Source organism: Fistularia commersonii, unplaced genomic scaffold (genome assembly GCF_037954325.1).
Source record: "Fistularia commersonii isolate RoL2024-O1a breed Wild unplaced genomic scaffold, RoL_Fcom_v1.0 HiC_scaffold_73, whole genome shotgun sequence".
Taxonomy (NCBI): Eukaryota; Metazoa; Chordata; class Actinopteri; order Syngnathiformes; family Fistulariidae; genus Fistularia; species Fistularia commersonii.
Window position 1 is genome coordinate 74,420 of NW_028234031.1, and position 16,676 is coordinate 91,095.

Sequence of the window (16,676 nt, forward strand, 5' to 3'; positions counted from 1 at the left end):
CAAATTAAATTAAAAACGAAAAAAAAAATTGCAAGGGGAATAAACCATGTTATTTGGTCTGCGGTTTACAAGGAATTTCAGACATCAAACTGTATGTTTTTTGGTTTTTGGATTTTTCCATAAGTTTTAAGGATTTTTTCTTTTTTAATTATTCAAAATCGTTTATGAAGAAATTAAAATTTGGGGAACATTGCTGCATTCTGTTTTTGTGAACGAAGAACTTGGCCAGGCCAGGAGATCTGTGAGTTACCCCTCAATACCGGCTGGGTCTTTTACGGAGGAATAATATGTGTGGCACGTCTCTTGCTTTGCAGAACTGGAAGAAGTTAAGTTTATTATGCTAGACAAAAAAAGAAATTGAAAGGAAATAATTAAATAAATAGATAGACAAATGAAATTAAAAACGAAAAAAAAAAATAGGAGAAACATTACTTCCGCTCCTCCAATCCTCTGTTTCTCAGCTCCACCGCTCCTCCGCTATTGGCCCTGGTACCCCCGATCCTCCGAACTCAGGCGAATTGCGTGACGTGCTTCTGCTATTCTCCGCTCGTCCGCTTTTTCCGCTTTGGGGCTTGGAACCCCTGAACCGCTGGACATAAGCGAATCACGGGCAGGATTTCTGCCCTCCTCCGCTCCTCCACTCATCCGGTACAGGCCCTGGTACTCCATGTCCGCGACCCCCTCCACCTTAACAAACTGTCACAAACACACACACACACACACACACATATACACACGCACACAAACACACTTACACACACCTTAACTCATCATAGCTGTGCTAATAGCATTAGCCAAAACACATCCACAAGCACACAAACATGATCTCATCCACTCATTCACATGTGTGTGCCCAGAGGTCCGGGAGCTCCATGTTGTAAATGGGCGGTACTTTTACCTATAGGTGGCGCTACTGCAAAATCAGTGTGTGTGACGTCTGTGTGTTTTTGCGTCTTAACAAAGGAAGAAGAACGTTCCGTGTTTTTTTCTTTCATGCTGCCTGCAATAAAGTTCGTTCTTAAAATACAATAGGTTATGGGCCCAGAGTGTCTCTAAAAGGCTGGATTACACTGAATATTTTGTGTGATAGTGAACAGTATTGTGGGAACTCACAATGGAGGACAAGCTGTTTATCGACAAGCTGAGCGGACCGGAGAATTGGGCAACGTGGAAGTTTCAAATGGAACATCTGCTAAAGGCTAAAGGACTGTGGCGAATGCTAACAGAGGAAGACACATTAGCCCCAGATGCTAACGCAGCAGCACAGGGTGAGTTCACGAAACAGAGAGAGAAAGCGTTCTCTGTGTTAGTGCTCAATGTAAGTTCATCCCTGTTGTACCTGATTACAAACTGTAAGACTCCCAAAGAAGTGTGGACTACACTGAAAGATATTTTTGAAAGAGACACGCTGGCAAATAAACTATTTCTGAAGAAGAAATATTTCAGGTGCGAAATGAAGGAAGGAGATGGTTTGACTGAGCACCTCAAACAAATGAAAGAACTGACTGACCAGTTATCAGCAATAGGAGCTGTAATTGAAGAGGAAGACCAAATTGTAACATTGTTGGGAAGTTTACCACCAAGTTACGCTACAGTTGTCACTGCACTGGAAACAAAGATTGACAACCTGACACTCAAATTTGTTCAACAAGCGTTAATCGATGAGGAACAAAAGCGAGTGAATGCTAATGATTACAGTGGTGGTCCTTCAGGTGGTGCAGCAGCAATGTCATCACAGGTGTGTGGCAATCTGCAGGATCGCTCCAAAGCAGTGGGAGCAGGACAAAGCACGTGGAGATGCTATAAATGTGGGAAGGAAGGCCACATTAAACGTGACTGTCCAAGCTGGAAAAACAAATCAAAAAAGAAAATCCACAAAGCTAAAAATGTGGCGTGTGAGGATGAGGATGGTTCATCTGAAAGTGCCTTTGTAGCTAGAAGGGAAAGCTCAGAAAAACCACATCAGTTTGAGTGGTTAATTGATTCTGGAGCATCAAAGCACATGACATGCGAGCAAGGAATTCTTAAGGAATACCAGCAGTTCTCAAAAGAACAGTCAGTGAAGCTCGGTGACGGCAGGGTGGTTGATGCCCTGGGAATTGGAAATGTCAACATGACAATGACCTTCAAGTCAAGCAGGGTAAAAAATGCTACGATGTATGATGTGCTGCATGTTCCAAAACTTTCTGGGAATTTATTCTCAGTGGGAGCTGCCACCAAAAAGGGAAATACGGTTCAGTTTAAGAGGTCCTGCTGCTACATTCGTGGAAAAGATGGAACTCTTAAAGGAATGGGAACACGAAGAGCTGATGGACTATATCAGCTAGATGTGAAAGGAAATGAATCAGTCACTCACAGTGCATCAGTAGCTGCTATCTTGTGGCACCGGCGCCTCGGTCACACTACCAAGCTGAAGGAACTAAAAGGTCTGGTGAACGGAGTGGACTTCTCTGCAGACAAAGAAGTTCCCTTCTGTGAAGGATGTGTGGAGGGCAAGCTGGCTAAAAAGCCATTCAAGTCGATTGGAGAAATACGTTCCGAGCGCAAGATGCAGTTAATTCATCGTGATGTCTGTGGTCCCATGCAAACTGAATCTATAAGTGGATCCAAATATTTTGTGACTTTCACAGACGATTACTCAAGATGCTCCAAGGTATACTTCATGAAACAGAAGAATGAAGTGCTGTGTAAATTCAAGGAATTTGAGAAGACATTCACAAATGAGTGTGGACTAAGCATCCAGAGGCTGAGAACAGACAATGGCGGTGAGTACACCTCAAGGGAGTTTCAAGAATATTTGAAGGTTCAAGGCATCCACCATGAAATGACTGGACCTCACTCATCACAGCAAAACGGAGTTGCTGAAAGAAAAAATAGAACACTCGTTGAAGCAGCAAGGAGCATGTTGTCTCATGCTAAGTTACCAAAGATGTTCTGGGCAGAGGCTGTTGCCACAGCAGCTTACATACAGAACAGGCTGCCTACTTCTGTCCTGAAGGGAGAGACACCGTACCAGAGATGGTGTGGGAAAAAACCTAATGTGGGTCACATGAAGGTGTTTGGCTGTATTGCCTATGCACTTGTCCCAGATGAAGAGAGAAAGAAGCTGGACAAAAAGACTGTGAAGCCGCGCTTCGTGGGATATGCAAACAATGCCAGAGGCTATCGCCTGTACGATGAAGAGAAGAGGAGGATTCTGATCCGTCGAGATGTCGTCTTTGATGAATCCAACTTTAACTTGAAGCAGGAACCGAAAGTACACTGCACAGACACCGAGATAACTATGAAAATAGATGAGAGTGAAACAAAACATGACGAAGTCACTGTTGAGAGCACTGTCAGAAAAAATGACAGAATCAGAAAGCCTCCAATAAGATTTGGATATGATGAGTTTGCTGATGTAGTGACTGTTGATCATTATGCAAACATGTGTTGCGTGACAGAGCCACTCTCACTAAAAGAGGCAATGGAGAGTCCTCATGCAAAAGACTGGCAGGAGGCAGCTGACTTGGAATATGAGTCACTGCTGGAAAACGAGACATGGGACTTAGTCGACTTGCCAAGAGACAGAAAGGCAGTAGGATCCAGATGGGTGTTCAAAGTCAAGCATCGCAGTGATGGAAGAGTGGAACGATACAAGTGTAGACTCGTTGCACAGGGCTACACACAGTTGTATGGCGCTGACTATGATGAAACGTTTTCACCAGTGGTACGATTTAGCTCTATTCGTACATTACTGTCCTTTGCTGTTCAAAAGGGTCTACATGTCCACCAGATGGATGTTGTAACTGCATTCCTCAATGGACACCTGGAAGAAGAAATATACATGGAGCAACCTGAGGGCTTCATCAAACCAGGGCAGGAACATCTGGTATGCAAACTAAAAAAATCAATCTATGGACTGAGACAGTCTCCTCGCTGTTGGAACAAGGCTTTTACGGAGTTCATGATGGAAATTGGATTCAAACAGAGCACATCAGACCCCTGCGTGTTTGTGAGATCAAGACAAGAGCTTGAAATACTAGCAGTTTACGTGGATGATTTGATCCTGATTACAGAGTCCACTGAGAGCATGGACGAGCTCAAAGCAGCTCTCAAGGAGTGCTACAAGATGAAAGACATGGGTGAGCTGTCCTACATCCCAGGCATCTCTGTCATCCAAGATAAAGAAAAGAATCGTATCATTCTTCAGCAGAAGCATTACATTGAAGCCATACTTCGGAAGTATGGAATGGATAATGCAAATCCTGTGGCAACTCCTGCAGATGCCAACGTCAGGCTAAAAAGGAGTGATGGTGTCAGTATGTCAGTGCACCAGCATACCTATCAGTCAATGGTTGGAAGTCTGCTGTATGCTGCCATGGCGACAAGACCGGACATAGCTCAAGCTGTGAGTGCTGTGTCGAAGTTCAATGCAAATCCAGATGCTTCACATCTGACTGCTGTAAAGAGGATACTTCGATACTTGAAAGGGACATTAAATCTTGCTCTGAAATATGAGAGCTCAGACTCCGGAGCTTTAATCGGATACTCGGATGCTGACCGGGCTGGAGATCAAGATGATCGCCGGTCAACAACAGGCGACATCTTCCTTCTGAGTGGAGGAGCAGTAAGCTGGCTCAGCAAGAAACAATCAACAGTAGCACTTTCAACAGCAGAAGCTGAATACATCTCACTCAGTCAAGCAGCTCAAGAAGGAATCTGGCTGAAACGACTACTGTGTGATCTCGGTGTAGAGTCTGTGTCCACAGTGATCCTTGAAGATAACCAAGGAGCCATCGCAATTGCAAAGAATCCTGTAAATCACTCCAGGACCAAACACATAGACATTCGCTACCACTATATCCGTGAATGTGTGCAGAATGGACAAATTGAACTGCGATATTGTCCAACAAATGATATGAAAGCGGATATCTTTACCAAGCCACTCGGTAGACAGAGATTTGAATATCTCAGGGGCGAGATCGGACTCTTTTTTGTTTAAAAATGCTTGACAGGTGTACGAAGAACGCTGCCGAGTCAAAGCGATTTCTAAAAAATGTGAAAAAGAGTTCCAGTATAACCAATGTGATAGGAATACTGTCTTAAAAATGGGGTGTTAAACAAGTTTACAGTTTTTGTTGTCGTGGAAGAACACAGCTTTGAAATATTATTTTCTCAGGACTTGGTGCTATTGGTAAAAGTAAGTGGGAGTGTTGTAAATGGGCGGTACTTTTACCTATAGGTGGCGCTACTGCAAAATCAGTGTGTGTGACGTCTGTGTGTTTTTGCGTCTTAACAAAGGAAGAAGAACGTTCCGTGTTTTTTTCTTTCATGCTGCCTGCAATAAAGTTCGTTCTTAAAATACAATACTCCAGTCATACGTCCGGGGAATCCATGTCCGCAGAAGGCTCCCATTGGCCGGTCTAAGGGGTCCTGCTGCCTCAAAGATTCCCCGCCTTTGAAAAGAGAAACATTACCTCCGCTTCTCAGCTCAACCGCTCCTCCGCTATGCGCCCTGGTACTCCCGATCCTCGGAGCTCAGGCGACTTGCGTGACGTTCTTCTGCTCTCCTCCCCTCCTCCGCTTCCCCGCTCCTCCCCTCCTCCGCTATTGGCCCTGGTACTCCCGCCCTGGAAGCCCGAACCGCTGGACATATGCGAATCACGGTCTGGGCTTCCGCCCTCCTCTGCTCTTCCGCTCCTCCGCTCCTCCCCTCCTCCGCTATTGGCCCTGGTACTCCCGATCCTGCGAACTCGGGCGAATTGTGTGACGTCCTTCTCCGCTCCTCCCCTCCTTCGCTTCTCCGCTCCTCCGCTTTTCCGCTTTGGGCCCTGGAACCCCGAAACGCTGGACATAAGCGAATCACGGTCCAGGCTTCTGCCCTCCTCCGCTTCTCAAGTCCTCCGCTCCTCCGTATTTGGCCCTGGTAATCCCGATCCTCCGAACTCAGGCGAATTTCGTGACGTGCTTCTGCTCTCCTCCGCTCCTACGCTTTACCGCTTTGGACCCCAGAACCCCCAAACCGCTGGACATAAGCGAATCACGATCCGGGCTTCTTCCCTCCTCCGCTCCTCCGCTTTGGGCCCTGGAACCCTCAAACCGCTGGACATAAGCGGATCACGGGCAGGGCTTCTGCCCTCCTCCGCTCCACAACTCATCCGGTACAGGCCCTGGTACTCCATGTCCGCGACCCCCTCCACCTAAACAAGCTGTCACACACACATACACATACACACACACACACACACACACACACACACACACACACACACACACACACACACACACACACACATAAACACGCACACTCACAGACTTTAACTCATCATAGCTGTGCTAATAGCATTAGCACATCCACAAGCACACAAACATTATCTCATCCACTCATTCACATGTTTGCCCTGAGGTCCGGGAACTCCAGTCATACGTCCGGGGGATCCATGTCCGGGGAAGGCTCCCATTGGCCGGTCTAAGGGGTCCTGCTGCCCCCCAGCTTCCCCGCCTTTGAGAAGAGAAACATAACTCCGCTCCTCCAATCCTCCGCTTCTCAGCTCCTCTGCTCCTCCGCTATGGGCCCTGGTACTCCCGATCCTCCGAGCTCAGGCGAATTGCGTGACGTGCTTCTGCTCTCCCCCCCTCCTCCGCTTCTCCGTCCCTCCGCTTTACCGCTTTTGGCCCTGGAACCCCCGAACCGCTGGACATAAGCGAATCACGGTCCAGGCTTCTGCCCTCCTCCGCTCCTCAGCTCATCCGGTACAGTGCCTGGTACTCCATGTCCGCGACCCCCTCCACCTAAACAAACTGTCACGCACACATTCACACGCACACACACACGCACACACACACACACACACGCACACATACACACGCACACACACACACACAAACACACACACCTTAACTCATCATAGCTGTGCTAATAGCATTAGCCGAAACGCATCCACAAGCACACAAATATTATCTCATCCACTCATTCACATGTGTTTGCCCAGAGTTCCGGGAACTCCAGTCATACGTCTGGGGGATCCATGTCCGGAGTATGCTCACATTAGCCAGTCTAAGGGGTTCTTCTGCCCCCCAGCTTCCCCGCCTTTGAGAAGAGAAACATAACTCCGCTCCTCCGCTCCTCCGCTTCTCAACTCCTCTGCTCCTCCGCTATGGGCCCTGGTACTCCCGATCCTCCGAAATCAGGCGATTCCGTGACGTGCTTCTTCTCTCCTCCCCTCCTCCACTTTTCCGCTTTGGGCCCTGGAACTCCCGAACCGCTGACATAAGCAAATCACGGTCCAGGCTTCTGCCCCCCTCCGCTCCTCGGCTCCTCCGCTCCTCCGTAATTTGCCCTGGTACTCCCGATCCTGAGAACTCAGGCGAATTGTGTGACGTGTTTCTGCTCTCCTCCCCTCCTCCGCTTCTTCGCTCCTCCGCTTTTCCACTTTGGGCCCCGGAACCCCCGAACCGCTGAACTTAAGCGAATCACGGGCAGGGCTTCTGCCCTCCTCCGCTCCTCAGTACATCCGGTCCAGGCTATGGTACTCCATGTCCGCGACCCCCTCCACCTAAACAAACTGTCACGCACACGTTCACACGCACACGCACACACACACACACACACACACACGCACACCCAGACACACACACACACGCACACATACACACGCACACACACACACACAAACACACACCTTAACTCATCATAGCTGTGCTAATAGCATTAGCCGAAACGCATCCACAAGCACACAAACATTATCTCATCTACTCATTCACATGTGTGGGCCCAGAGTTCCGGGAACTCCAATCATACGTCCGGGGGATCTTTGTCCGGAGTATGCTCACATTAGCCAGTCTAAGGGGTTCTTCTGCCCCCCAGCTTCCCCGCCTTTGAGAAGAGAAACATAACTCCGCTCCTCCGCTCCTCCGCTCCTCCGCTATGGGCCCTGGTACTCCCGATCCTCCGAACTCAGGCGAATTGCTTGACGTGCCTCTGCTCTCCTATAAGCCCCTACACACTTCTAACACGGCTGTTATCACCCTGTTACTTCATAAACAATGACACCCATTTGCTTTTGATCTCTGTGTCTGCCACCGTACGGAAAAAGCGGGGGGGGGGGGGGGGGGGCGGGAGACATAAGGGCATTCGTTCTGTATGTAATCAGAAGTTAATAGTGTTAACGGTTCGCGAGAAATTTTTAATGCTAGACAAAAAAAGAAAATTAAAAGGAAATAATTAAATAAATAGATAGAAAAATCCTCCTCCGCTCCGGGCCCTGGTACTCCTGAACCTCTGGACATAAGCGAATCAGGCTCCAGTCCCTGGTAGTCCCTTTCCGCGGGACTTAGGCGAATTGTGGGCCGGGCTTCCGCTCTCCTCCGCTCCTCCGCTCCTCCGCTCCTCTGCTCCGGGCCCTGGTACTCCCGAACCGCTTGACATAAGCGAATCAGGCTCCAGGCCCTGGTACTCCCTTTCCGCGGGACTCAGGCGAAATGTCGGCCGGACTTCCGCTCTCCTCCGCCCCTCCGCTCCTCCGCTCATCCACTCCTCTGCTCCGGGCCCTGGTACTCCCGAACCGCTGGACTTAAGCGAATCAGGCTCCAGGCCCTGGTACTCCCTTTCCGCGGGTCTCAGACGAATTGTCGGCCGGGCTTCCGCTCTCCTCCGCTCCTCCGCTCATCCACTCCTCTGCTCCGGGCCCTGGTACTCTTGAACTGCTGGCCATAAGCGAATCACGCTTCAGGCTATGGTACTCCCTGTCCGCGGGATTTAGGAGTATTGTGGGCCGTGCTTCCGCTCTCCTCCGCTCCTCTGCTCATCCGCTCCTCCGCACATCCGCTCCTCCGCTCATCCGCTCATCCCCTCTTCCGCTCCTCCGCTCCAGGCCCTGGTACTCCTGAACTGCTAGACAGAAACGAATCACGCTCAAGGCCCTGGTCTCACAAACCGAGGGACTTAGGCGAATTGTGGCCCTGACTTCCGCTCTCCTCCGCTCCCACGCTTTTCCGCTCTTCCGCTCATCCGCTCCTCCGCTCCCCCGCTCCGGGCCCTAGTACTCCCGAACCGCTGGACATAAGCGAATCAGGCTCCAGGCCCTGTACTCCCTTTCCGCGGGACTTAGGCAAATTGTCGGCCGGGCTCCTCCGCTCCTCCGCTCCTCCACACCTGTCCCTGGCACTCCTGAACTGCTGGACATCATTAAAGCACGCTCCAGGCCCTGGTACTCCCTGTCCTTGGGAAACCCCCCCCCCCCCCCCCCCCCCCCCCCACCCACCAAAACAAATTCTCACACACACATAAACACACGCACACACATAAACACACACACATAAACACACACAAACACACACAGACACACACACAAACACACACACACACACACACACACACACACACACACACAGACACACACACACACACACACACACACACACACACACACCTGAACTCATCATAGCTGTGCAAATAGCATTGGCCGAAACGTATCCACAACAAAACAAACATTAGCTCATCCACTCATTCACATATGTGTGTGCCTAGAGGTACGGGAGCTCCAGTCATACGTCCGAGTGATCTATGTCCGGAGAAGGCTCACATTGGCCGGTCTAAGGGGTTCTTCTGCCCCCAAGCTTCCCCGCCTCTGAGAGGAGAAACATTACCTCCGCTCCTCCGCTTCTCAGCTCATCTGCTCAAGGCCCTGGTACTCCCTGTCCGCGACCCCCCCCCCCACCTAAACAAATTCACACTCACACACACGCACACACACACACACGCACAGACACACACACACACACACACACACACACACACACACACACACAAACACACCTTAACTCATCATAGCTGTGCTAATAGCATTAGCCGAAACGCATCCACAACCAAACTGTTGCGTTTAAGTTCGCAGCTTCTTCGTTTTCCATGTTTCGGAAGGAATTCACAAGTTTGCCTTGTTTGAATCGTCTTTCATTTTCTTCTTCACAGCTCCGGGAATCAACATCGGTTAGCCATGGGACATGTACAGTACAGAGTGAGGGAAAAATTCCTGCCAGCACCGCTATACCAAAAAAAAAACACTGACGTAGAAGTTAACGTCAAGTTAGCTGAACAGTCGCGAAAAACTAAAACAAGTCCCAAACCTTGTCATAAAGTGCCATGCATTTCCTGAGAGTAGATACAAATACAACATATGTATACTAGAATGTAAACTCAAATAAAACTAATGAGATCACCTATCTCAACACCCCCTCTTGATCTCAACATCCAAAAAAAATCTTTGGACATTTGAATTTCCAAATAACCACTTTTTGAATTGTTCTATTTTTACCTTTGTCATGAGTTTTGTCGAGATGTCTGCCAACATGTCCTCTGATGGACAATAGATAAGATTTATTTTACCCTCACTGAGTGCTTCACGAATGAAATGATATTTTACATCAATGTGTTTTGACCTTTGTCTGTTTACAGGATTCTTACTCAGTGCGATGGCCCCCTGATTGTCTCCGTAGATTGTTGTGCAACTGTACATTTTGTTGTCCATACCGTTTAACAGTTGAGACAGATGCATGTTTTCTTGTGCGGTGGTGGCTCGGCTGATGTATTCAGCCTCACATGTTGACAGGGCCACTGTGGGCTGTTTCCTTGACTTCCATGCAATGGCTGGGCCTTGTTTTGTTAAACTGAAACAGTAGCCTGTAGCGCTACGTCTGTCTTCGACAGACCATGCCCAGTCTGAATCACTGTAAGCTATCAGGTTCAAATCCTCCTTATTTTTCTTGAAACTTAGTTCATAATCAGCTGTCCCCTTCAAATACCTCAGGACATGTTTTGCAGCTACTAAGTTTTTTACTTTTGCCATTGCCAGATTCTGTGATCGTTTGCTCACTATCCAGCTGATATCAGGTCTGGTGCAAGTCATGGCATAAAAAAGACTGCCTACAATCTCACGATATTCTTTGGGGTCGACAGGTTCACTTTGCTCATTTTCATCAGCTACAGGGATGCCCTCTAATTTTTGCTCACTTGGAGTAGATCTTGCTTTACATTCTGACATTCCAAATCTCTCTAGCATTTTTAGGATGTACTTTGTCTGGTTCATTTTGATTTCATCCCCCTTTTGTTCAAATTGTATGCCCAAAAAATATGATAGTTTCCCCAGGTCTTTCATGTTACACTTGAATGTCATGTTCTGTTTAAATGTGCTGAGTGCATCATTGCTGCTTGCTGCAATAATTAAATCTTCTTCTTCTTCTTTCGGCTTTTCCCGTCAGGGGTCGCCACAGCGAGTCAACCTTCTCCATCTAACCCTATTCTCTGTATCTTCCTCTCTCACACCAGCTATCTTCATATCCTCTCTCACTACGTCCATAAATCTTCTCTTTGGTCTTCCTCGAGACCTATGCCTGGCAGCTCCATTTCCAGCATCCGTCTACCAATATATTCACTATCTCTTCTCTGTACATGACCGAACCATCTCAGTCTGGCTTCTCTGACCTTCTCTCCAAAACATCAAACATGTGCCGTCCCTCTGATAGACTCATTCCTGATCCTATCCATCCTGGTCACTCCCAAAGAGAACCTCAACATCTTCATCTCTGCAACCTCTAGTTCTGTCTGCTGTCTTTTGGTCATTGGAACAGTTTCTAGTCCATACATCATCGCTGGTCTCACCACTGTCTTGTACACCTTTCCTTTTATTCTGGCAAATAGTCTTCTATCACATAGTACCCCTGACACTTTTCTCCACCCATTCCAACCTGCTTGGACCCGTCTCTTCACCTCTTTTACGCACTCTCCGTTGCTCTGGACTGTTGACCCTAAGTACCTGATATCCTCCAGCTTCTTGATCTCCACTCCCTGTAGCCTCACCGCTCCACCCGAGTTCCTCTCGTTCACACACATATATTCTGTCTTGCTGCGACTAACTTTCATTCCTCTCCTTTCCAGAGCATACCTCCACCTCTCTAGATTTTCCTCTACCTGTTGTCTGCTCTCACTACAGATCACAATGTCATCCGCAAACATCATGGTCCATGGGGATTCCTGTCTAACCTCATCTGTCAGCCTATCCATCACCATTGCGAACAAGAAGGGGCTCAGAGCTGATCCCTGATGGAGTCCCACCTCCACCTTGAACTTCTCGGTTACCCCTACAGCACACCGTACCAGTGTCTCACAGCTGGCATACATGTCCTGCACCAGTCTAACATACTTCTCTGCCACTCCAGACTTCCTCATACAATACCAGAGCTCCTCTCTTGGCACCCTGTCATATGCTTTTTCTAGGTCTACGAAAACGCAATGCAGCTCCCTCTGGCCTTCTCTGTACTTTTCTATTAGCATTCTCAACGCAAATACTGCATCTGTAGTACTCTTCCTAGGCATGAAGCCATACTGCTGTTCACAAATGCTGACTTCTGCTCTCAGTCTAGTTTCCACTACTCTTTCCCATAACTTCATTGTATGGCTCATCAACTTTATCCCTCTGTAGTTGCCACAATTCTGCACATCCCCTTTATTCTTAAAAATAGGCACCATCACACTTTGTCTCCATTCTTCAGGCATCTCCTCACTCTCTAAGATCCTGTTGAATAATCTAGTCAGAAAATCTACCGCTGCCTCTCCTAGACACTTCCACACCTCCACAGGTATATCATCAGGACCAACTGCTTTTCCACTCTTCATCCTCTTCAATGCCTTCCTCACTTCACTTTTACTCATTTTTGCTACTTTGTGGTCTACAATAATCACCTCTTCTACCCTTGCCTCTCTTTCATTTTCCACATTCATCAGCTCTTCAAAGTACTCTTTCCATCTTCCTGTCACTCTTCTAGCATCCGTCAATACATTTCTCTCTCTGTCCTTTATCACCCGGACCTGCTGTACATCCTTTCCATCTTTATCTCTCTGTTTCGCCAACCTGTATAGATCATTTTCAGCCTCCTTACTATCCAACCGAGCATACAAGTCATCATAAGCCCTTTGTTTTGCCTTTGCTACCTCTATCTTTACCTTTCGCCGCATCTCCCTGAACTCCTGTCTGTTCTCTTCAGTCCTCTCAGTATCCCACTTCTTCTTCGCGAACCATTTTCTCTGTATACACTCCTGCACTTCCTCATTCCACCACCAAGTCTCCTTATCTACTTTCCTACCAGATGACACACCAAGTACTCTTCTACCTGTCTCCCTGATAACACTAGCTGTTGTTGTCCAATCATCTGGAAGCTCTCCCTGACAACCCAGACCCTTTCTCAACTCCTCCCTGAAAACCATGCAACACTCTGCTGCAATAATTAAATCATCTACCCAAAGCAAACCTTCTCCACGGCTCTAAACTCGTTCGTCGCCGCTACTTGTGGAACACCGGATGGCTTTCTCCCTCCGCTTCGTTACATTTTATGTCCGCTAGATGGCGGCATCCGACTGTGCACAGCGCTTGGAGCTCCACCAGGCGATATGGCCGCTGTGTATGAGAGGAATAAACGAGTGGGGCCGTGAGTGCAATAAATCCCCCTCCACGTCTTACATGGATGTTATCACCCTGTTACTGTATTTTAACGATACCGCTGTTTTTTCGACCTCAATGTTAAGCCGATTTTTAAACATTAAAAAAACAGATTGCTCGATTCAGTGACACCGAGGCCGTGAGTGGAGGACTTATGGAGTCGACTCCTCCGCTTATTCATTTGTGCATGTCTGGTGCTCCCGGAGCTTCACGCCGACGTCACGGGGATCCGTGTCCGAAGAAGGTGCACCTTGGCCGGTCTGCGGGGTCCTGTTGACCGGAAGCTGAGACTGGCCCTTCGAAATAACACGGAAAATAATTGAGAGCATATTTCTCAGTTGACAACGCCCCCACTTGCTCTCATATTATTGGTATCTTTGCCCATTTACATCAAAATAAAATACTCATGACCCAAACAACAACTTTGAAAAATTCAACAACTTAAACTGCGATGCAGGCTTTGTCATAACATCTGCCGGCATCTCTTGTGTTGGACAATAGTGTAGGGCTACCTTTCCACATATTTTCTTTGTGACATCTTAACACACTCTTCTGACTGACATATTTTCTGGGTATTGATTTTGATCACTTTGGCCAAGTCCTTCATTTTAAATCTAGCTGTAAGCATGATTTTCACCTCTTTCATTACTTCCTCATCACTCGCAGCTATGATTAAATCATCTGCCCATATTATGATGATGACCTTGTCATTTTGGTTTTCTTTGACATAGACACAATGATCTGCTTCATTCTGAATAAAGTCATTGTCAATCAAGTAAGAATGGAGCATCAGATTCCAATGACGACCTGCCTGTTTAAGGCCGTATAGTGACTTTTCAAGTTTACGCACCAGCTTCTGTTTTTTTACTTGTTACTTCATACCCTTCTGGTTGTTCTACACAGAGCTCACAATCTATGGGTGCATGAAGATAGGCTGTCTTTACATCCATTTGGTGTAGTAACAATTTTTCCTGAACTGATTTCTGCATAAACACCCTCACACTTGTCATATTTGCTGTTGGAGAAAATGTTTCCTCAAAATCCGTGCCATACTTTTGACTGTAGCCCTTAGCAAAATAACGAGCTTTATATTTGTTTGTGCCATCTTCATTTCTATTTAGCGCATACGCCCAGCCCCCCCCAACCCCCACCCCCACCCCCCCGCCACTGCACACTTGCCTTGGGGTAGCTGTGTTAGGGTAAAAGTGTTGTTCTCTCTCAATGACTCCATCTCTTCGTCCATAGATTTCATCCACTTGTCAGCATTGAGGGAACTCCTTGCCTCTTTTTATGTCTGTGGGACACCACATGCCAGTCTATAACAGTAGTCAATGTTAGTGAACACTTGGTCATCGTCAATAGCACTTGTCACATAACCATTAAAGTAACTGGGCTTCTTTTTGGTTCTAGTTGATCGTCTCACATTGTCTGCACTGCTTGGCTGTGTCACACGGTCAGATACGGGGTTGCCCATTTCCAAGGTGTACAAAGGTGTACAAGACAGTGTTGAGCCCAGCGATGATATATGCACTAGAAACTGTTACAATGACTGAAAGACAGCAGGCAGAACTAGAGGTTGCAGATATGAGGATGTTGAGGTTCTCTTTGGGAGTGACCAGGATGGATAGGATCAGGAATGAGTCTATCAGAGGAACAGCACATGTTCGATGTTTTGGAGAGAAGGTCAGAGAAGCCAGACCGAGATGGTTCGGTCATGTACAGAGGAGGGATAGAGAATATATTGGTAGACGGATGCTGGAATTGGAGCTGCAAGGCAAGAGGCCTCGAGGAAGACCAAAGAGAGGATTTATGGACGTGGTGAGAGAGGAGATGAAGGCAGTTGGTGTGAGAGAGGAGGATACGGAGAATAGGGTTAGATGGAGAAAGTTGACTCGCTGTGGCCACACCTGACAGGAAAAGACAAAAGAAGAAGAAGAAGAAGAAGAAGAAGAAGAAGAAGAAGAAGAAGAAGGAGAAAAAGAAGAAGAAGAAGAAGAAGAAGAAGAAGAAGAAGAAGAAGAAGAAGAAGAAGAAGAAGTAAGAAAGAGAGGGTGGGGGGGAAGCAAACCTTCTTCACGGCTCTAAGCTCGTTCGTCGCCGCTACTTGGGGAACACTGGATGGCTTTCTCCCTCCACTTCGTTACATTTTATGGCCGCTAGATGGCGGCATCCGACTGTGCACAGCGCTTGAAGCCCCACCAGGTGATCTGGCAGCTGTGTATGAGAGGAATAAACGAGTGGGGCCGTGAGTGCAATAAATCCCCCTCCACTTCTTACATGGATGTTATCACCCTGTTACTGTATTTTAACGATACCGCTGTGTTTTCCACCTCAATGTTAAGCCGATTTTTAAACATTAAAAACCAAATTGCTCGATTCAGTGACACCGAGGCCGTGAGTGGAGGACTTATGGAGTCGACTCCTCCGCTTATTCATACGTGCATGTCTGGTGCTCCCGGAGCTTCACGCCGACGTCACGGGGATCCGTGTCCGAAGAAGGTGCACCTTGGCCGGTCTGCGGGGTCCTGTTGACCGGAAGCTGAGACTGGCCCTTCGAAATAACACGGAAAATAATTGAGAGCATATTTCTCAGTTGACAACGCCCCCCCTTGCTCTCATATTATTGGTATCTTTGCCCATTTACATCAAAATAAAATACTCATGACCCAAACAACAACTTTGAAAAATTCAACAACTTAAACTGCGATGCAGGCTTTGTCATAACATCTGCCGGCATCTCTTGTGTTGGACAATAGTGTAGGGCTACCTTTCCACATATTTTCTTTGTGACATCTTAACACACTCTTCTGACTGACATATTTTCTGGGTATTGATTTTGATCACTTTGGCCAAGTCCTTCATTTTAAATCTAGCTGTAAGCATGATTTTCACCTCTTTCATTACTTCCTCATCACTCGCAGCTATGATTAAATCATCTACCCATATTATGATGATGACTTTGTCATTTTGGTTTTCTTTGACATAGACACAATGATCTGCTTCATTCTGAATAAAGTCGTTGTCAATCAAGTAAGAATGGAGCATCAGATTCCAATGACGACCTGCCTGTTTAAGGCCGTATAGTGACTTTTCAAGTTTACGCACCAGCTTCTGTTTTTTTACTTGTTACTTCATACCCTTCTGGTTGTTCTACACAGAGCTCACAATCTATGGGTGCATGAAGATAGGCTGTCTTTACATCCA